The 23,846-nt window shown below is 32.7% G+C and overlaps 1 long non-coding RNA gene across 3 annotated transcripts in view; it reads right to left on the bottom strand.

Moving 5' to 3' along the window:
- Positions 1 to 23,846, bottom strand: part of LOC119874300 — a 145,868-nt gene that overhangs the window by 62,326 nt on the left and 59,696 nt on the right. For all 3 annotated transcript variants that reach the window (XR_005367453.1, XR_005367455.1, XR_005367454.1), the window contains one exon: positions 10,395 to 10,493. This is a non-coding gene — a long non-coding RNA (uncharacterized LOC119874300). The remainder of the gene's footprint in view (positions 1 to 10,394; positions 10,494 to 23,846) is intronic.

The raw sequence follows: 23,846 nt of genomic DNA, 5'->3' as shown, positions 1-23,846 counted from the left end.
CAAATATAGTGTGAACAATTATAACAATGGATATCTGACAGTAGGAAACACAAGGGAAACACAGAATTGGTGGAAACACTGTAAGGAAAATAAGAGGGCATGACTGAGATAGCAGACAAAGTAAAATGAAAACAAAGAGACCAAGGGAATCTGGAACAAAAATTGTAGATATAGAAGATGGGCAAAGAGCATTAAGACACAAGTAAATGATGTTGGTGAATAAGAAAACCAAAATAGCATAGCAGAATAACTATTTAAAGATATAGTTCAAGAAACTTTTCAGAAATACAAAGGATCAGAACCTATAAAATATAAGGGCATATTATACCTCAAGAAAATAAAAACTGATATAGATCAACTGAAAGGCACATCTTAATAAAGTTATTGGATTTCAAAGATGAGAAAATTCTTTGTCAGGAAAAAATCATGTAAAAAACCAATAAACAGATAAATACATAGATTAAAAAAACCCACAAAAACAAAAAATCTGACTTGTAACAGATTTATTTTATTTAAATATTTTATCTATTTATTCACAAGAGATAGAGAAAAAGCCAGAGACATAGGCAGAGGGAGAAGTAGGCTCTCTAAGGGGAGCCCAATGCCGGACTCAATTCCATGACCCCAGAATCATGCCTTAAGCCAAAGGCAGATGCTCAACCACTTAGCCACCCAGATAACAGATTTCTTCCTCCATATTACTACTGACAGTGACTAATTCCTGCAAATACTCAGAAAAAAATTTCTGCAAAATACTCAAAAAATGTTTGGGTGATAATCATATTTCTAGGCAAATAGTTTTTTCAAGTGAAATGTAAAGACACAAGCATTTACAAATGTGCTTTTGAAAACAGAATTAAATAGAAAACAAATTTCAGCCAAGTGATGAATGGAAAAACTATGTCAAAATGTCTGGCAGTGAACATTGAGCCATTTAAGAGTAAGACTAGATCAAACAAACATGAAGATTATGGTTCAAGAAGAGAATTAAAATTTAATATATGCTGACAGAGCAGAAACGAGAAGAGGAAGGTAGAAGTAGCAAGTTCAGAACCAGGGGAAGTCAAGATATTTTAGCTGATAAATCAAATAATAGAGCTTAAGTTTATTTGAAGTTATGAAGGTAAACATAGAAAAAGAAAGAAAAGAACAGAAATCTGTCATTATTGAGAAAGCAACAAACCTAAGGCAGGACATATATACTTCATTAAAAATCCAAATGAGATATAGTTAGTTATTAAAATACATTCTCAGATCCGACTAGAAAGCAAATCTCAATTACATGATACATTTGAGAAAAATACCCAAAACAAAGTGACTCAAAAAAAATGATAAAACTAATAAATTCCAGAACTGACTGCAAACACACACACACACAAAATAGATACATCACTACATATCTACTTAAAAAAAAAGTGAGGAAACACAAACAAAAAATGGGGGAAAATTATACAAAAATAACCTCAGAGAAAAGAAATGAAAAGAATCTTACAATATCTAGTTGCTTAGTTGTTATAAATAAACTTAAGACCCAGGGTAAACTAGATCATTTACTGGAAGATACAAATTAGGAAAATAGTACAAAACAGAAAGTATCTGCTAGAAATAGAAAACATCAGTGAAGCTCAAAACATTCTCAATGTACTGCGTTCAGATAGATTCACAAAAAAGATCAGAGAAACAGATAATTATAATGTGATTTAAAATTATCCAGGGCATGAAAAAACAATGGAAACTTCTAAAATCATTTTAGAAGAAAATGATTAAAGAATATTTCAAATCAATCTCACTTCTGAGTGTGGATGCAAAAATGCTAAATAAAATCTGAACAAATTGGGAGGATCCCTGGGTGGCTCACGGTTTGGCACCTGCCTTTGGAGTCTCGGGATCTAGTCCCGCATAGGGCTCCCTGCATGGAGCCTGCTTCTCCCTCTGCCTGTGTCTCCGCCTCTCTCTCTCTCTCTCTTTGTCTGTGTATACCATGAATAAGTAAATAAAATCTTTTTAAAAAAAATCTGAACAAAAAAAAATCTGAACAAATTAAACAACAGGAGATAAAAAATAATTCCCATGACAAGATATGGTGTATTTTATTTATTTTTTAATTTTTATTTAAATTCTAGTTTGTTAACGTACAGTGCAGTACCTGCTTCAGAAGTAGAATTCAGAGATGGCTGAATAATATTCCATTGTGTGTGTATATACTACCTCTTCTTTATTCATTCATCAGTTGATGGACATTTGGGCTCTCTTCATAATTTGGCTAGTGTTGATAATGCTGCTATGAACATTCAGGTGTATGTACCCCTTCGAAACTGTATTTTTATATCATTTGAGTAGATACCTAATAGTGCAATTGCTGGATTATAGGATAATTCTGTTTTTAACTTTTGGGGGAACTTTGATACTGTTCTCCAGAATGGCTGCACCAATTTACATTCCCACCAACAGTGCAAGAAGGTTCCCTTTATAGAAATACAAGGAAGTTTAGTGTTAAATTTATTTTCCATAATAACAGATATAAAATGAAAACTTACATTATTATCTTTATGAAAGCCTCAGAGTCAATGTAAAATTCAACATTTAATCTTGATAAGAGCAAAGCCTTAATAAAATAGTAGTAACTATATTTTTCCTGATATTATAATAAATATCTTATTATGATAATGTGTATATCAGATGTGACCTAAAAGCAAATATCATGTTCTGTAGGGATATATTTAAGTCAGTATTTAAACATTAAAGCCAGAAATACAGCAACACCTTTCATTTCCACTATTATTTAATACTGGTCTGGAGTTACTAGCCAAAGCAATTAGATAATATAAATATATAAGAATAAGAATTATAAAAGGATATATCAAATTATAATTCTAAAAATTATAATTGTTTATATTAATAATTATTTAAAATTATTTAATTATTATACTTAAAGATATTTTTAATTTGAGTAATTCAAGAAAATCAACTCTGTAAAATATACAATAATTCAGTGAGGGGATGGCAAAAGAAATAGTAATTGTCAGAATATTATCTTGGTATTTAAAACAATCATTTACAAAATATAATAGAAGAAAAGAATCTGTTTTAATAACAGTTAAAAAGATAAAATTTACAAAGAGGTTACTAATTGCACTCCTCCTTATTCATTCTCCTCTTCTACTTTGAATAATAGAACTTCCTGAATTTTAGTTGTATGTATGCTGCCCACTTGGGCACTCCATCTTCAACCCTTTTTTTTTTTCTTTTTTTTTTTTTTTGTAGCTAAGTAAGCTATATGCCTATTGAAGGCGGAGGGGCAAATAAAAGCGAACAAAATAGTATGGGTAACTTCCTAATAATTCTCCTTAAATATACTAGCATTTTGTTTCCCCTCCCAATTATCTGGAAGGTGGATTAATGCCAGGAAAGTGACATTTGCCACTAGAACAAAAGTAACACCTTTTAGGATAGTGGAGCAAGAACGAAAGGAGAAATCTGGGTCTCTGAATGATCAGCTGAGCATCAAATAACTTATCTCTGAAATGTTACATTAAAATAAACCTATCTTATTATGAGTGCTAGTTGTTTTGTTAGTTTGTTTGAGTAGCTGAGTCCATACGAGAACTAACATCCCCCCAAAAAAGGTGAAAGTTGTACATGCTCCATATGGAGAATCTTTTAAAATATTCTTGAACAGTGACACCTGGGTGGCTCAGTGGTTGAGCATCTGCCTTTGGCTCAGGTGCTGATCCCAGGGTCCTGGGATCAAGTCCTGCATCAGGCTCCCCACAGGGAGCCAGCTTCTCCCTCTGCCTATGTCTCTGCCTCTCTCTCTCTATGTCTATCATGAATAAATAAATAAAATCTTAAAAAAAAAGAAGGTATAAGAACATCATGAATATCTAAATGACAAATAGCAAATATAGCTAATACTTTAATTAATTCTTATCATAGACAAAGGCTAATTTTCTACTAAAAAATTAATTCCTATAAATCTATTTGAAAAAGATCAACAGGGATGCCTGGGTGGCTCAGTGGTTGGGCATCTGCCTTTGGCTCAGGGCATGATCCCAGGGTCCTGGGATGGAGTCCCACATCCGGCTCCCCATAGGGCACCTGCTTCTCCCTCTGCCTATGTCTCTGCCTCTCTCTGTGTGTCTCTCATAAATAAATAAATAAAATCTTTTTAAAAAAAGAAAAAAAAAAGAGAAAGACCAACAACCCTTTAGGGAAAACATAAATATTCATTTTAGAAAAAAAGAAAATACAAACCACTCCTAAATCTATGAAAATTTGCTGTCCTCAACAACAACAACAACAACAACAACAACAAAAAAAAAAAAACAATAAAATAAAAATTGCAATGAATGATAGCTGATTCCAAATCTGAAGTAAAAAATATATAAGATGTACTTGGGATATCTGGTTATGCCAGAAAGCAATGTAACTATCAAGTATTAAATGGGCCATATCAGAGGGGCATAGGAGACAATATGAAAGGACTACTTTTAACTAATATGCAACAACTTGAGCTTGAAAGAGCATAGTTAAATCAAATAATTAAATCACTTGAAATATATAAATTCAAGAGTTCTTATTGATAGCCCCTTCAGTGAAAGAAAAGGAGAAAGAGAACCTGCAAATTTAAACAAAACTAATAGAACACCACTAGAAATAACTAGAGCCCCAAATTTTTACTCTGAAAATAGGCAGTTAAAAAGGAAATAATTCATTCTGCCTTTCTTCTATGAAGTATACTTGAGGGAAATTAATTAGCCCTAATTGGTGGGGAAAAGTTATTCTTTAATGAAGAATTCCAACTAAAAGTTGTGAAAAAAGAGGTAGAATTTTTTTTTAACCACCTTTCTGCAATCCCTCATAAAAAGAGCAATTCAAGCAATGATCAAATTAATGAAGCCACTTGGTAAAATGAAAATGGAGAACTTTAAAATGAAGGGATCAGGTTGTGACCACCTGAATCTAATGGTCATTAGTCCAATATCACAGAAAGTGACAAAAGCAGGTATTGAATGCCTACTGTTTGGATGCAAAATGAAACGGTAATACATATACAGTATGCCCAACATGTTGAGTTCAAATCTAATCAAGTGTCCAATATTCATTTTTCTCACAGTGGCTAGATGAGCAAGTTAAATTACACCACAAGGAAACAAATGCACATCTAAAATGTAGGACTCTGCAAAGGATAATCAATGTGGTTTCTATATACCAATGTCAGTGGGTCAAAAGAAAAGGATATTGTTCTAATTTGAAGGAAGGTTAGCAGGCATAAAAACCAAAGGTCACAAGTGGACCTTGTATAGATCTTGATTCAAACAAACCAGTTATAAAAGAAGAATCTTTTCTTGCATTTGGAGAAATTTCTTGCATTATAATTATGGCATTGTGGTTATATAATAAAATGTCCACATGTTTTAGAGATGCTTATTGAAGTATAAGGATGAAATAAAAATGATACCTGGATCTTTTTTTTAAATGCTTCAGAAATAAAAAAGAAAAAAAAAACAGCACTGAAATAAATGTGACAAAATCCTGATAATTGTAGAATTTGACTGATGGTTAAATGAAGGTTCATTTTTTTCTATATCTGTGTATCATGAGATCATTTTTTAATCTATCAGTTTGAATTTAAACCTATGTAAGAAAAAAGTTGCTCTGATAAAATGCTGGAGGGAGGGTAAACTGAAAAATCCTAAGTGGAGAATATGGCAACATTTATCAAAATTTAAAATGCACATATCTAGCATTTATTTTCTTCAGTGTATATTTTATAGATATATTCTAATATATACAAATATGTATTGGAGCATTGTTTGTAATAGCAAGTGATTAAAAACTACCTTAAAATCCATAACTAAAGACTAGTCAAACTATCATCCAGGCAAACAGCAAAACATTTTGCAGTCTTTGAAAAAGAAGACAACCAGGTCAAACAAAAAAATATATATAAGATAATATAAATACTAAATATTTATAAAGTTATTAAAATGGTTTTGAAGTCATTTTAAGTACATAGATGAACTTTGCAGAAGTAAGGAAATCCCCAAGGCTAGAACAAGGCAGAAAGGTTCAGGGAAGTAAGTTAAAGACATTGGATGCCCTGTGGCACCTACCAATCCTGTTTGACCTAGAACATGGTTTCTTAGCATCTGATTAGCAACTAGTGACATTAAGAGCCAGATAACTCTGCGTTGGAAGTGTCCCGTACCCTGTAGGACATTTAGAAGCATTCCTGGCCTCACACACTAGAGGCCACTGATACCTTTCCCCCAGTTCTAATAACCAAAAAATGTTTCCAGACTTTGCCGAATGTCCCCTGTGGGGGAAAAGTCACCCCTGGCTGAAACTACTGATCTAGAGCTACTGATCTGACAAGTACTGAGGGTGCCATGGAAGAGAAAAGTAAGAAAATAAACCTGGAAACCATAGAAAGGAGGAATAAATATAAACTAATCAGCAGAGAGGCATTAAGGAAAGTTATCCATTCTTATCTGTATTAATTCTGTTTATAAGGTCCCAAAGAAATGAAATTCAAGTTAATATTGTAATTAAAAGCAGACATATTTTGGTAGTAACAACTAACAAGTAAAAACACCTTCAAAAAGTAACCAAAAATGAAGTTTTCATTTTTCCACAGATAAAGTTCCATTAAACAGAAGTTCTCAGAAAATAAACAAACAGGGACATCTGGGCGGCTCAATGGTTATGTGTCTGTCGGCCTTCAGCTCATGGTGTGATCCCAGAGTCCCAGGATCAAGTCCTGTGTTGGCTCCCTGCATCAAGCCTACTTCTCCCTCTGCCTATGTCTCTGCCTTTCTCTTTTTCTGTGTCTCTATATATTTATGAATAAATAAATAAAATCTTTTAAAAATGAAGAAAATAACAAATACATAATTACACAAGTCCATAAAGCCAAGTACAAAAGATATATAAATATAACAATAATCAAATATAAACCATAGTATATCAATATATTTTAAAAACTAAGAGAGAATTGAAAACATAATTATATAATAATTGCCAAAAAAAATCACTGGAAAGATTTATTGAAGAACTAAATTAAACTTCTAAAAATTAGAAATTTTATTGAAATTAGAAACTTATATGAGATAATAGGAGATGACACGGAAATGAACAATTATAGTACACTGGAAGCTAGAGCAGATAAAATTATATACTCAATGCAGCACAGAGAGATTGAGTTGGAAAACATGAAATACAGCTTCACACTAATAAAAGATAAAATGAGAATGTCTAATACACATCCATCAAAATTTTAGAGGGAAGCAATAGAAAGAATGAAAGCTAAGTAATATTTGAAGAAATAATGGCTGAAATTTTTCCATAATGAACAAAAGACACCAATCCTCAGACCCATGAGGATTAATTAATTAAAATAATAAAAATAACTAAAATTACTAATAATAGTTATAAAATATATAAAATATATATAAAAATAACTAAAAATAGTTATTAATTAAATAACAAATTTCAAGCAGAGATTGTTGAAAGGATAGATATTCTGAGATGTCATAATAACAATAACAATAATAATAATAGCTACCATGTTGAATGCTTAAGTCTGTTCCAGATATTATACTAATCATATTTAACGGATTACCTTAATAAATAACTTTTTAAAAAGAGGATGGCATATGGAACTGCCTTATAGCTTAAAGATCATAAACTGAAAAAAATTTAAGAGAAAACCAAAATCAAATGCAATATATGGATAATGTTTGGTACCTAATTCAAGCAAACCAACTATCATTATCATATTATTTAATCTCTTTATGTGGCAAGATTTAAACCCAAACTTAACTATACATACTTTGCCCCAGAGTTCTGCAATAAACTATGTAAATATCTAAGTTTGCTATTGTAGTGTACTTTCTTTTCTTAAAGTAATTTGATTTTAAAAAGATTCTTCACGAGCACTAACTCAAAAAGACATAAACACCTCTATGTTTACGTTTATTACAGCATTACATTATTTACAATACCAAAGGTATAAAAGCAACCCAAGCATCCATATAAATATATATATTTATTTTTATACCAATGGATATATATATGTCAATGGATACACACACACACACACAATAAAATACTAGTCATAAAAAGAATGAGATCTTGCCTTTTGTGACAATATGGACAGACCTAGAGGACAGTATTATACTCAATAAGTAAGTCAGACAGAGAAAGATAAATATCACGATTTACTTATATGTGGAATCTAAAATGCAAATGAACAAACAAACACAATGTGATATAGGCCTATATCAGAGAACAAACTAATGATTGCCAGAGGGAAGAAAATGGGGGATGGATAAAATGGGTGAAGGGGACTGGGAGATATAGGCTTTCAGCTATAGAATGAATAAGTCATGGAGATAAAAAATACAGCATAGTGAATATAGTGAATCGTATTACAGTATGGTGACAAATGGCAGCTACAATAGTGGTGAGCATAGCATAAGGTATAGAGTTATCAAATCAGTATGTTTTACACCAGAAACTATGTAACATTGTGTGTCAACTATATGTCAATAAAAAAAGTTCTTTGTAGCTTCTACTGGAAAAAAGGGGGAAGGAGTTTAATGATAACAAGGGACCAATTAAGGATGGTATAAACAAAACAATATTATGATTAAAAAAATTGTCAACAAATAATCAAACCAATGATAGCAGACATAGTCAATGATTCCTAATATGCAAGAAGTTACCTCATAGAATGTAACGCACTTTGTGGTTCTATCAGAGGTTTTCTTAGCAAAATGACAAGAAATAAGTTTCGCAAGTTATCACTTAAAACTAGGATATTAACCAATATGCATAAAAAGACTAAATGTAACTCACCAGTACATCACATTAATTCCTAATTTATAAATGACATTCTGTAGAGAAGAAATTTTTACTTATAGCTTTGCTACAGAGAACGGGCAAATCTCTTTATGAATCACCTGTCTAGTTCTCATTCTTCAATCAAGAGAATTAAAATAAATCCCAAACTGAGCTCTGTGAAGGTCTTTATGTTCAGGGACACTAGGGGGTAGGCAAGGAAGTAGAGAAGAACCAACGCCTGCCATCAATGGACATTGAAGGCAAGTCTTTCATATAGGTGGGACTAAGATAAGAATAGCTCTAGGGAATAAGGATGTTTCAAAGTAGTAATAATTAGATGCAATGAGCAAATCTAAGAACTTGGCTCTGAACTAAGAAAGATAGTATCTCTCTCATATGACTTTTGTGCTAGATATTAAGTAGGTTGCCCTAAGATAGCCTAAGTTGGACTGATCTAAATATTACTCCCATCCCCCATGAAGTTTGCCTTGTTATTATTTCCTGTGCTGAATCCTAAAGTCTTATTACACGTGGGCTGTCTCTTGATACCAAAGTTAAAGGGAAAAAAAAAAGATTCTAATAAATCTAACTTCTTTCCAATCTTTTTTGGATAAATAAAAAGCCAAACTAGATCTTTTATTCAGAGTACATCTGGATAAAGCAAAGTAACTTGAGTCACAATAATTTCTTTTGCTAACTTTTTGTTCCTCTTTCCTCAAGCTAAACCCTTCCATTTGCATATCTTGTAAAGATAAAGCCTCTTTATCCTTCTATTGAACAATCTAGATAGATAAAAATATTGAAAAAAAATATTCAATCTGATTACCCTAGAGGCAAATCTGGTAGAAGAAATTCAGGTCTGAAAGAGGAGAAAGAGGTCTTAAAATGAAGGCAGACAACTTGGTGAATTTCCTTCACCAAGGAAATTGCATGTTTGACTCAGAAAAAGAGAATCAAGGGCAGAGAAACAGTAAATAGGATTTTCTTTATTAAAAGAAAGTCAAGAACAAAAGGCATAGATGTTGTTAATATTCTTCATTTTGTAGATGCAAACAAGGGGGCTGAAGAGCATAACTCTACCTTCCAATACAGACCAGAAAAGTAAATGCACTCTCTGCTGTTGGAGATACAAAAATTACTAGGGATCAGAAAGGCAAAAAAAAAAAAAAAAAAAAAAAAGAACCTCCCAGAGGCCAAGAAACTGGAATCAGCAATTGATTTGTAACAGATTCCAGGAGAACTGAAAGAAGCAGTTTACTCAGTAATGAAGGAGAAATAAGATTAGGTTAAGTTGTCATTTTTAGAAGAAAAAGATTATATAGAAAAGTTAGATTTTAAATCTTATTTATTTTCAATATGACAGGCTCCTGATTTATGCTTTAGCCTCTTTATAGTCATCTTTTAAAATTAAGAACAATTAAAGGCATATTCATTATCTATGGAATTTCTGAATATTCTAAATAAAATTATCATTATTTAGAAAATATCATTTTGCACCCAGAAGAGCAGGGAAGCAGGAGGAAAGGAAACTGGTGTGCAGTGCTTACCTTCTGCATATTGTGTGAGGTACCAGCGCACCTGATGCTTCATTCATATGACCATTGCAACAGCCCCAGTTGTCAAATGTCCTGTCACTCTTGAAGAAGCTGAAAGAAAGAAGTTGAAGGATTGATTGAGATTATTTTACAATAAGCAGTTGAAATGTAATTCAAACCCAGATTATCTAGATATCTTTCCATGATTGACTCTTGTTAATTTTTCTTTAACAAATAAACTTAATAATGAAAATGAATGGAATAGTCACAAACATGTGAGAAGTCAATATCAATCAAAAAGAAATGGTTTGGTGGTACCTATTTCAAGAAGTTTTCTCTCTGGTTAAAATAGTAAGTCAACTTTGACTGCTACTCCCCTCACTATCCCAAGTTTACATAACTTGTTTCTTATCATAGAAAATAATCCTTTTTGAAAAGTACTCATTCATTTTGTCAACAAATATTTACTGAGCACCTATTGCACAACTGTGCTGTGCATTAGGACAATGACTATGAATTAAGACAGATGTCATCATGTATATCTTACAGTCTAGCTGGAGCTCACTTAAAGATATATTTTACCATATTTCAGATAAAAATAATTAAATATTGGCTACTTCATCCCCATAAACCAATAGTGTTTTTCCTCTTCATTTTCTAGTAATAGTACTATAACTTCCCAGAGGTACAAAGGGAACTGAATGAAAGAAAATCAGATATTGTGATTTTTTTAGTATGGGCAGGTACCTTAGCATCAAAAGACTATCTAACACAAATAACAGCGAATAACAAAATCAAATTTGATTATAAGAAAGCTTTCTTAAATTTTTCAAATTGGTTATATTACCAACAGGGTGTGTCCTCTGAAGGAATTAGCAGTGATTCTTAACTTTGAATTTGGGATATTTTGTGTTTCAAAAGTACAGTATTAACAAATGACTATTTTATTGATTAATGTAAGGAAAATGTCACTGAACTTATACTATCCATCTTAGTTGCACATACACGCACAAAGAGACTTTGGCAAGTACTGATACAACTGTGTAGGAGGGAGATTAATGCAGAGCAAATTGGAGAGTAATTAATCAAGCTGCATAAGAAAGTGAAAAGAAGAAACAAAGATGCAAGGTTTGACAGGAAAATTCTAAGCTCTTTGTATTTGGCACCAGTCAAAAAAAAAAAAAAAAAAAGAGGCATAATAGGGCTGAAAAGTTCATGAATATGCTCCAATTAATCTGTATGTGCACTGAAATGCTTTTTAGTTTGGTTCATTTAAATCTGAAATTCCCTTCCCCATTGATGTCAGCTAGTTAGCCAAGATGGTGCATTACTGTTATGATCACTGCAGCGCACATAATTTAGATTTATCTCTTTGGGGACTCGGCTCCACCCCCTGCTAGCTAATATGCTCACCATGTTTAATGATGCAAAAAATTTCCCTGAGTACAGGTTATTTATCTTTATCAGGGGCTGCGTTTGGCTGGCTGTCTGTTATCAGCCAGAATATTTGTTCCTAAATGGTCGGTTCTCATCCATATTCCAGGGCAATCCTGAGGCCCGTATTATCACTCAGATTTGCAATAAAAGTATTTTAGTTCTTCAGATACACCTTAGTAATACTGATTTATGAATTCGAAACAGCTGAAATTATGATTCAGTCTGTGAACCCTGAAATCATTGTCATGAAATACAAAATCAATCTAAAATCTGAGAAAGGATTTTCTTTGGCGAGTTTGGGGAATACAACACAGGAATACAAATATGTAATAAGGAAAATAGTTATAAATAGTAACAATGTTGCCAAAAGAAAAAATGAGGGATAGACTAGCAGGTCCAAAGAAATAGAAGAGTCAACAACCAGTGACCATCATCACCATCCTTCCAAAATTAAATGAAGAAAATGAAATCAAGGTCTTTGACCAGATAGCAAACACAGGGAGTGGGCACTCTCCTTTGTACCCAAACTAAAGATGCACAAAATCAAGGGGAATATTGGTAGTTCTGAGAATATAATATTTTTAAATGGCAGGAAGCCTCTAAGAAAATAGAAGACTTTGAAGTACAAGAGCATTTGAGGGCTTTGGGGAATGGTTGGGAGGGGCAATTTTTTAACTGAATATTTTTTCTTTTCAAATTACTTGGGTGGATCAGTGCCCACCATGTCCCATGCAAAGTAGACCAGCAGCAGTGTCAACTGCCTCACCCAGGCTAGATGGTATGGCAATATCAGGTTGGAACTCTATCTGGCTAAGGTAGGAGGTAGATAACATCCAACATTCACAGGAAGACATTCAGCCCTCACTCCCTTCATATCATGACTTATAGGTCATGCAAGTAAATAACAGTGTCCATAGGAATGTTCAAGGAAATTCCCTGAGGCCCAGAGAAGTCTACTGGGATGTGGCAAAATGGAAGGTTATCTAGACCTACTTTAAAGGCAGAGGCACTCTGTCCAAGCCAGGTCCCACCTACCCCCTATTTCTAAATTCACAAGTAGAAGAGCATGCAAAGGTTTGGTCTTTAGCATTCCTCATCCCCACCCGCAAAGGAAAATACATATAGTCAGCCAAAGTTACTGCTCATCTCTAGAGACAATGAACTTTTGAAAAAAAAAAAAGCCATGGAGAAAGCCCAATCATTATCAAACACACACACACATACACACACACACACACACACACACACACATACTTAATTGACAAACTGTATTAGATGAAACTGAATTAATAATCTAAAATAGAAAGGAATGTCAAATTAATAAGAGATGTTTTCAAAAAGATAAGGGATAATAGTAATTACATGAAGAATGAAAAGCAATTATAAAGAAAAGCCAATAGGAAACACTAGAAATGAAAACTGTAACAACTGATAGACAGAACTTACTAAATAGGTTGAAGAGAAGGAAAGTTACACTCAAAGAATGAAGAGTTAGCAATAAGAGAGGTCAAAGAACACTCACAGAAGCCATCAAAAGGAAGTAAAAATAAAAAAGAAATTTTAAAAAATTAAAAAGTATAAAAGAGGAGAAAGTATCAACATCCATATAACAGCAAAGAAAAGAATTATGTGGAGGAAAGGAAATATTTGAAGAAATAACAATTGTCAATTCTCCACAATCAAAGGAAAATAAAAGATCTCAAATGAAATCACTGAGGGTAGCAAACCAAAATAAATAGAAAAAGCTAAGAAATATTCTGACTACAATAGAGTAAAATTTAATAATTTCAAAGATAGGGAAAAAATACAAAAAGCTTCCTGAAAGAACAGAAGAGCTTAAAAGAAAAAATGAGAAAAACTTTTGCTTCTAACAGGAATACTGAGTATAAAAAACAATATTTTAATAATTAAGGAATAGCACTTTGAACCTAGAATTTAATGTTTTGCCAAGCTTTTATTTAAAATTGAAAATTAAAGCTATCTTCAGCCATATAAGGCCTCAGAAAATTTGCCCTTAAAATGTTTTTGAAAACTTTTTTAATAGAAATACTTGGTCAAAAAATGCAGGATACCTGGGTGTTTCAGTGGTTGAATGTCTGCCTTCAGCTCAGATCATGATCCCAGGATCATGGGATCAAGTCCCTCATCAGGCTCCCTGCGGGGAGCCTGCTTCTCCCTCTGCCTATATCTCTGCCTTTCTCTCTGTGTCTCTCATGAATGGATAAGTAAATACAAATCTTTAAAAAAAATGAAATAAATGCAAGTAGCACAAGAGATGCAAGAGGTAAGTATGAGTGGATAATATAGCAATTTTTCTTATTATTTCAATAAGGATAATACCTCCCTCCAAAGGAATTAAAATGCTAATCAAAGATCTTCAAAATCTTCAAAGTCAGATGGCATTACAAAACCATTCTTCCATACTGTCGATAATCTGTGTTATACCAGTTGATCCAGGCAGAAGACAGATAAAAAACTTTGAAAAGGTTAATATTAGCTTAATTTCAAAATTGTGTAGGCAATATAATAAAAGGAAATAGTAGTCTTATTTATCTTACGTGATAGAACAAAAACTCTGAATTGAATATTAGCTTAGTCAAAAATATGCATTAAAATTATACATCATGCTCGGGTATGGCTTATTCTAAGAATTCAAGGATGGTTTGCTATCAGCAAACATAAAAATATAATTTCTCATATGAACGAACTAAAAGATGAAAAATATTCACATGATTATGTCAATAAATTAAGAATAAGTATCAAACTATATCAAAATATATTTATGATATACTACGAATAGAAAGGAACTTATTTAACTTGAAAAAAAAACCACCTGCCAAAATTTATAGCAAATATCATATAAAATAGAGAAATTTAAATTTCTCCTTTTACATTAAAACAAGACAAATATTTTTAATATCAATTTTTTTCAATTCCCAAATGTGGCTAGGGAGACAAAATTATCATTTTCAGGTAATCTGATCATCTACTGAGAAGAGTTCTATAAAAGCAATAGTTACCAGATAAAATTCAGTAAAATTCACCATCATTCCTTTATATCAACATAACCAAATTGAAAAATTAGACATTATTCACAATTAAACAAAACCATTAAATATAGAGGAATTATCCTGATGAAAATGTCCATGACCAAAAAAAAAAAAAAAAAAAAAATCCATGACCTTTAGAATGAAACTTTTAAAACGTAAAAGACCCAAAGAAAAAAAGAAATATATTCATATATTCATGAATGGAATGAAAATTCCACCTGAATTAACCTATAAACACAATACTAATTAAACTGTATAGGGAATTTCTAAGAAAACTAACATATTATTAAAATGTATATGGAAAAATAAAGACTCATGAAGAGCTGAGTCAGTTCTAAAAAAAAAAAAAAAAGAGAGAGAGAAAAAATGAAGAGTTCATCTAATAAGAGATCAAGAAATGCTACAGAATTTGGGGAGCCCGGGTGGCTTAGCAGTTTAGCGCTGCCTTCAGCCCAGGATGTGATCCTGGAGACCTGATATCAAGTCCCATGTCAGGCTCCCTGCATGGAATGGAGCCTGCTTCTCCCTCTGCCTGTCTCGGTGTCTCTCATGAATAAGTAAATTAAATCTTTAAACAAACAAAAAAAATTCTACAGAATTCTAGGAATAGTTTTTAAAATAATAATATTGTAAAACAAAGGCAGGTTTACACAGAGAAGAAATTGAACACACTAGAAAGTGTGGAAATAGATCCATCTAAGTATGGAAAGTAAATGGTAGCATCACAAATTAGGGGGTGGTGATTTAGTAGATGGAGGTAAAAAAATACCTGACTCAATATGGAGAAAAATAATCTGGCATCCTTTCTCACTCCATATATAATGAAACATCTGATGGATTAAATAAGTAAATAAAGGCGAAGGTTAAAACTCTAAAGAAGATTAAAGATAAAACTTCTTTTTTAAAAAAAAGATTTATTTATTTATGATAGACACAGAGAGAGAGAGAGAGGCAGGCGCAGAGACACAGGAGGAGGGAGAAGCAGGCTCCATGCTGGGAGCCCAACATGGGACTTGATCCCGGGACTCCAGGATCACGCCCTGGGCCAAAGGCAAGCGCTAAACTGCTGAGCCACCCTGGGATCCCCAAAGATAAAACTTCTAAAAGCAGAAAGATAGGACACTTATTCGGTGATCTTCTCTAACAGAAACTTAGTAGTATCTCATAAAATGGAATCTGTATGGTAACTACCTTATAACTCACATATATTTCAGAGAAAGATATTGTCTGTTACTGAGTAATTTATTGGAACAAGGAATTGGGAGTCAACAAAGATGACGATTATTAAGGGAAAAAAGTGAGGAATGAATGGTAGTTGCATATGATTGAATATGAAATGAACATTTTTACAAGGTTTCTGATAACCTCAGCTCATTTAATATATCCTTCCTATATTTGAAGGACTCTCACTATCTGAGTCCTGTCTCCCCAAGTTAGAAGTCAGAAATTTTTCTCAGCATCCTTTTCCGTTAGATTCAGGTATGTGACCTATTTCCTAGGAAGGAGCTGCACATGCATAAGACTATCATTCAAAGAAGAATGAAATGTAGAAAAGGGCATTCAGAATCAATCCTTGTAAGGATGGTAGAGTGTCATGGAGACATATGCAATTTCAGAAGCAATATTGACAGAGACCCAAAAGGCAGCATATCATGCCCACAGCTGTGAGCTGTGCTACCCAGTAAGTTGCCAGGGTAATGCTTCCACAAGCCAAGAGATGTTTGCCAGCAAACCAGGGAAGCTAAGATTGAAGAGGCGTTGAACAGATGTTTTCCTCACAGCCTTCAGAAGGAACCAACCTTGTTGACAACTTATCTTAGACTTCTAGCTTCCAGAACTGTGAGAAAATACATTTATGTTGTTTAAACCACCCAGTTTACAGTACTTTGTTACAGCAGCCCTAACAGAGGGCTGTCATCCTTGCTTATTTCCCCCAAACTCCGAAGTCTAGTATTGCAGAATTCTTAGAAATTCCAGACACATTTTATGCCTTGAAGCCTAGGTGCAGTGTTCAAAGAGGTATGATCTTTGGGTATGTTTCAGGAGGAGTAAAGGAGATGATAATGTTGGTCCATCATGGAAATGATGAAGGGCAAATCTGTACATGCCTATCTATCAAAGCACACTATAAGTATAATTAGGCTGAAATTATATAAGTATAATTTCAGCAAAATCTTGGAATGGTTTTATAGCCATTTTGGATTTTTAAAATTTTTGTTAACTGTGCATACTTTTGATTTTTAGACCAATTTTTGTCATTTATGCCTTTTTAAATTATTTGGCAACATTTTAGCATTATTAATATTTTGTTTCTGTCATTAAATAAAATGTTCAGAAACAAACTGATCACAAATTAATGTTTCCAATCACTAAATAAATATTTTTGAATGCTAAGCTAATTTTTCTTCCCCCCAAATTTATCAGTTTTTAGCAATGTTACATACTAAGATTTATTTTTCAGCCAATCATTATTTATTCAACTATTTAGCCATGCTTCTACATCTCCTTTAAATATCAGCAGCTACCATAAAGCTTTCTTCATTTAAAAATATACCAGGCAGCCCGGGTGGCTCAGAGGTTTAGCGCCTGCCTTCGGCCCAGGGCCTGATCCTAGAGACCCAGAATGGAGTCCTACGTCGGGCTCCCTGCATGGAGTCTGCTTCTCCCTCTGCCTGTCTCAGCCTATCTGTGTGTGTGTCTTTCATGAATAAATGAACAAAATCTTTTAAAAAATAAAAAATAAATATATACCAGGAGGATGAAGAAATGGTTAAGGTTAATGGTAAAGATAGCATTAAGCTTTTAGGTTTTATTTTATATTGGAATGTGAACAAATAGTGAGCCATAACTGTCAAGATCATCTTCATTAATCACAGGCATTACACTAACATTAATCCTAAACAACCATTTCAGAATTAGAAAGTGCTTTCTGCTTATTTCAACTAACCACTTTACAAAGGTCAGTGGCTGATTACTGTCAATGTAAAAACAATGATAGAGTGATTCTTCCTGTTTGATCTTCGAATGAGTAAGCTAAATGTCACTACCAACCAAGTTTTTAAGTTACCAAATAGTAATTATAAATACCCTGTTTTTATCTTATCTTCACTTATGCAATTTAATAAACTAATAAATCGCTTTCAAATTTACTGGCACCTGGATGTGGGGCTGAGCCATGTACGTGCAAAGTAAGGAATGAATATGTGCCATAATCGGTTTCAATACACCAGTTTTTCAAATCAGCCTAAATGGTTCTGGGTGAAATCTAAGTAATAGTTTGCCCAAATTTGACAAGCTTAATATGACAAAATGAAAACTAAAAGTCAGTATAAAATTCTGTGCCTCTTAGTTAAGTGAATGACATGCAAATTATAACTAAACTCTGGATATCCTGAATCTATTATTATGTAGTCAAAATTTCAGGCATAATAGTCTTGTGGGCCTGGAAGTAGAGCAAGGATTCAATGATTCAGTGAGCCTGAAGATAAAAAGATAATCACCTTAAAGTGACTCTTGGATGCTTCCCTGGGAAATGAACAACTGGAGCATCATCTACAATGATTAGAAAAGTTAAAAGAGAGGAACACTTGAAAGACAAAGACTTTATTCGAGTTTCTGGCCTCTTAAGAAATTTGTAATGTATTCAGTTGGACATATTCATTAGTAGAATATGGACTTAGATCAACAAGAAAATGTAGAAATCTGAAATTTAAAATGGCCATTTTCCATACAGAGATACTGGAGGAAAATAAGGACATTTCAAAGATCATTTCTTAAAACAGGGCCCAAACATTCTAAAAGAGGTGAGTAATGACGAGACAATGACTGTCACCTTAGGCTACCATTAAGGACCCCCAAAGAATGTCATCCAACTCTAGCAACACTAGCAGAGAACTCTCAACACTTGCTTTGAAAGGAACTTCTATCTATTTGGGGAAAAATAATATACAGCAGCATTTTCAAAATGTGCAGAGGTGGAAAAATAAAAAGTTCAGCTAAAATGTTTAGACCATTGTGGGAATAGGCTCACTTTAATATGCTTTTCAATTCTGAACACATTGGCAGTGCTCAAAACACATTACAAAAGTAATAACATGATAATGGAGTTGGGAATCCTGTAAAGGTTACATAGAATTCAATTTATAAATCAAAATGCCTAAAAATCAAACTTGGGCCAACTGCCTCAGGTATTGAATTTTCACTACATTGAATAAGACGAGGATCTCATAACCATGAAAATAAACTGACCAATATGCCCAGGGCCTAATTTTAAACTATTTAGACTCTTAGTTATTCTTTGTCATTTCTTAAAAAAAAAAAAAAAATCCTGTAATATTCATTGAAATCTAAGCTTGGAGGCTAGAGAATCTGAGTAGTTAATAATAATCAAAAATTTCTGAATGTGGGTATTCAGAAAACAGGAGGGCCTATATAGAGAGGGATGGTCCTTGTAGAAGTAGATAATCCCAATATAATTATCAGTGGTGGAATTAAACAAAAACAAAAATAAACTAAGAAAAATCTCTGAACGTTTTAGTTTTAAAACCAGTCGAATTATTTTATTTAATTCATTTTAAATATCTCAAATATTAGTCTTGTGGAGAGAGATTTGTTGCCTTCAACAGCATATAGTTTAGGAGGTTGTAAGGGCCAAATCCAGGGTGTCGAGGCTGGTAAATGAAGAAACAACAGGTCATATGAGCAATTTGAAGTAAAACATTCTCCAAATGAAATGAACAGGAGAGTTGAAAATAACTTTTCTAATTAAGGACAAGGAAAAAACACTGGTCTCACCCCTAGGAAAGGATTGTTCCACTTTGTAAATAAGGGCTCTCTTTTCTCCCTCTTTCAATGGATAGACAGACAGGGAAACTGAGGCAGAGATAGCTCTTTACATTCTGCAAAGGAGTTAGTTAGAAAAGAGAAGGTACACAAATTTAAAGTTTAGGACGAGGTGCTAGAAAAACTTAATCTAGATTTTTGTAGTGATCCTGGGATGTGTGGACTCAAAAATAAAGATTTCTCAAATAAAAGGAAATTCAAGGAGAAATATAAACAATGTTTCTGGAATGTGTTCAGGTTTTAGAGTACTTGTTCATGGCAGAAAATCATCCATCCATTTAATCTAACTATGTGCAATTAAGGCACTTTTATTGCCAAATTTATAACATGTGAGTAATCTAGAATAAATATTATAGGCACTATTGTCAATAGAAATAAAATGTTGAGCTAAAATGCATGACTATTTCATGATTCTCATCGTATTCATTTGATATGAGCTTGTAAATTGTGTTGTTTCCTAAGACAACCAGGTTAAGTAAAAATAGTTGTCAAAAGTTTAAGGAAAGGGGATGCCTGGGTGGCTCAGTGGTTGAGCATCTGCCTTTGGCTCAGGTCCTGATCCTGGGGTCCTGGGATCAAGTGCTGCATCAAGCTCAAGTCCCGCATCAGGCTCCCTGTGGGGAGCCTGCTTCTCCCTCTATGTCTCTGTCTCTCTCTGTGTGTCTCTCATGAATAAATGAATAAAATACTAAAGAAAAATTTAAGGAAAGATGTACATATTTTGAGAACACATTCCGGCCCTACACTCAGCACTTTCCATGTAGTAACTCATTTAATCCTCTCAATAAGTCTAGGAGATAGATCTTAGTATTATCCTCATTTTATAGAGGAGGTAAGAAAGGAAATAAATACAAATTCAGAAAACTATACTTATGAAAATAATGTTTTCAGAAATATAGTAAAGATGACTGTCATTTAGTTAAGCCATATAACATTTATAGTTTGGTTTGTAGAATAATAACGCATAACTTAAGAATTACTGGTATAAACAATAATTGATCATGTTTACCCAGAAAGCTATCAAATAAGTAGTTGTCACATTTACCTATATTTTTTTATTTTGAAAGTTTTGCACTAGATTTGAAAAGAGAGCTTTAACTTTTACATTTAAAAAACACTAACCACCAAAGCCATTGCTTTTTATCTCACAGTCTTAGGCTTTGTCATTCGAGCTGAGGTTTCACTCAAGCTCAAGGATCACCTTGTCCTCAGTGAAGCCAAAGTAGCTCAGAAGAAATAAATAACCTCTAGAATATGTATCAAACTAAAAAGTTTCAAAATATTATAACAAGTCAGATTTTAAAATACATTTATTCTCAAGAGAGCTCAGATAGGTAAATTTCATGCTCATAGGATGCTAATAAGATACATAGCAAAGTCCATGGAAAATAGCAAGTCAAGACATTTTGAAAGTAAAATTCAGAGAGAAAAGGTTGTCCAGGATATCCAGATTATATCTGGCATAGTGCTTTGTACATTTAACTCACTTAAATATTTATTACATTAAATACATGCATGAATAAAGGAGAATGAGAACCGAGTCCCCTTTTCTAGGAGAGAAAAGTACAAGTAAAAGTCACTCTTAGAAACTACTCTTTCTCACCAAAATATCTTTATTATGTCTGGAGAGCAAGATGCCTAATGTCAACAACAACCAAAATCACAGTATCAAAAATAACCAAAAGACCTGCTCATCTGGAAACCAGGCTTGGATAGTGCACGTAGAAAGAATGATCAAGAGTTCTAGTTTGATGCTGTTGGAATTATGTACATTTAGTACATAAAACTAATTGCTTCAGTCACTGGTCAACCTGGTTCTGATTATTTCTCTAGGATTAAATAAGAAAATCAGATCTTTTTGTTGCAAGCTTATGTACCATCCCTTAACTAATATCTCTGAGATGTATTATCAGTTAGGATGCTAACCTAGTCAAATAGCAGGAACTTTCACTTTCTAAAAGTAATTCCAATAGAAACTAAAAAAGTGTTATGACAACTCATTCAATTCTCTGAAGAAATAATCATAGATAGTTTTGGAAATTTTTCATCTTTATGTGACTTATCTTGGGCATGTACAATTATATTAGATTTGTTTATGAAAAAAAAAGATTTGTTTATGATATGATTTGAAAGAAAGTATGAGTAAATAGATGATGAAACATAAAGATTATGCCTTTTACCTGTCCCCTTACATATTTTGTATTCTTCAAATTTTCTTTATTGACTATATTTTAATTTTACAATAAAACATTAATATATAAACTGGATGTATGTCTAGATAGATATATTGATAGGTATATCTCAGAAGGAAAGAAATTTTTAACAGTTGGCATCTCTCCCAGAAGAGTTTTTAGATTCTATACACAGCACTATCAGTATAAATCTTTTGATCATGTACTCAAGATTTGTGTCTATTCTTTATTTAAATTGTCATATGTGGACGACTCTTATTATAAATATTATAAAACTTACTTTCAACATAAACTGAAAAAAATGACACAAAAATATGTATTAGTGAAACTTCAAATGCCTTCTTCCTTCACTCGAATGCACTCACTATCTTGCCCACCACAGGGTGGCACATATCTCACTTTGAGTTCTCCTGCATAGAGTGTAAAGTAAAAAAAAAAAAAAAAAAAAGAAAAGAAAAGAAACAAAGTAAGAGAGAGGGATTATAAAAGAAAGGATTTGATACTGTAATCTTGGAATTTTCAACACATAATTCATAACCAGAATGTAAGCTAGACTTTCTCTCTCTATATATATACACATAAACATATAGTATAGACTATTTGTATAGACTATATGCCTATAGTCTATAGACATATAAACTATATACATATAGCATATATATGAAGTATATAAATAAAAATATATGTACATATTTTAAAGATTTTATTTATTTATTTTATTTTAGAGAGAGAGAGAGAGAGAACAGGGAGATGGCAGAGGGAGAAGAAAATCTGAAGCCGACTTTGCGCTGATCATGGAGCCCGACGCAGGGCTTGATCTCACAACACTGAGATCATGACCTGAGCCGAAACCAAGAGTCAGTGCTTAATTCAACTGAGCCATCCAGGTGCATATATATATATGCACCTGGATGTTATATATATTTATATATGGTCCCAGGAAACTTGGTATTAGGTGTGTGTGTGTGTATATATATATATATATATTAGGTATATATATTAGGTATATATATACACACACACACACATAGAGAGAGAGTATTTATATATATATATAATGTGTAATATTACCCTGGTCTGAAAATATGTTATTAAGTTTCAAGAAAAGAAACTGGGATGGCATTAGCTTTATTGAAAATGAGTTACAGTATTTTTTTTTTTTTAACAAACTCAGATTGCTTGCCTAGATTTTGAAATCTTAAGCCATTTACCCTTTTAATTTTATTCTTTCCATTTTATACTTCTCCGGTCTGTTTTTACTTGCCTTCTTTAATCTGTTATTTTGAGGTTTTGATGTAAATAGCAACAAATTACAACTCACGAAGTGAACTTGGAGATCCTCTGTCACATTCTATACCTAGGGAAGTTAAGTTGCTTAAGGTCATATAACTAGCTAATATTAAATATGGGATTAAAATTCAGGTTTTCCAGCTATAAACACCTTTAGAATACTACAAGATTAAGTTTCCTTATATCATTTTGACTCCTAGAATACACACACACACACGCACATATATATATATAAAATGTATGAGATTAGCTCAATGATTGAAAGTGGTCTCTGAAGATATTATTTCATAAACACTGTTATGTTTTGACTTATATAAAGCTAGCATTTTTTTTTTATTAAAGTCGGTGATTTTTAAAATAAGTCCTAATACCGAGTTTCCTGGGACCAATTTTTCCTTTTTACTCGGAGGGTGTACTATGGAACATATTAAAGAGGCACATTTTGGTAAACTATTCACTCTGCTTTTTTTCCTCCTATGACAATTTCTGGTTTATTTCATTTAAGGATAGAAGTTACATTTTGAGAGATCATGCATACATCCACCCCAAAACAAAGTTTAAATCCTTTGTCTTTAATCAAGGTCAAAGCATAAAGCTTTAAAGTGATACAAATTTTATTAAATGATGGTTAATTTGAAAATACTTATTTTAAA

Source organism: Canis lupus, chromosome 12 (genome assembly GCF_011100685.1).
Source record: "Canis lupus familiaris isolate Mischka breed German Shepherd chromosome 12, alternate assembly UU_Cfam_GSD_1.0, whole genome shotgun sequence".
NCBI lineage: Eukaryota > Metazoa > Chordata > Mammalia > Carnivora > Canidae > Canis > Canis lupus.
This window is presented reverse-complemented; position numbering and strand designations above follow the sequence as displayed.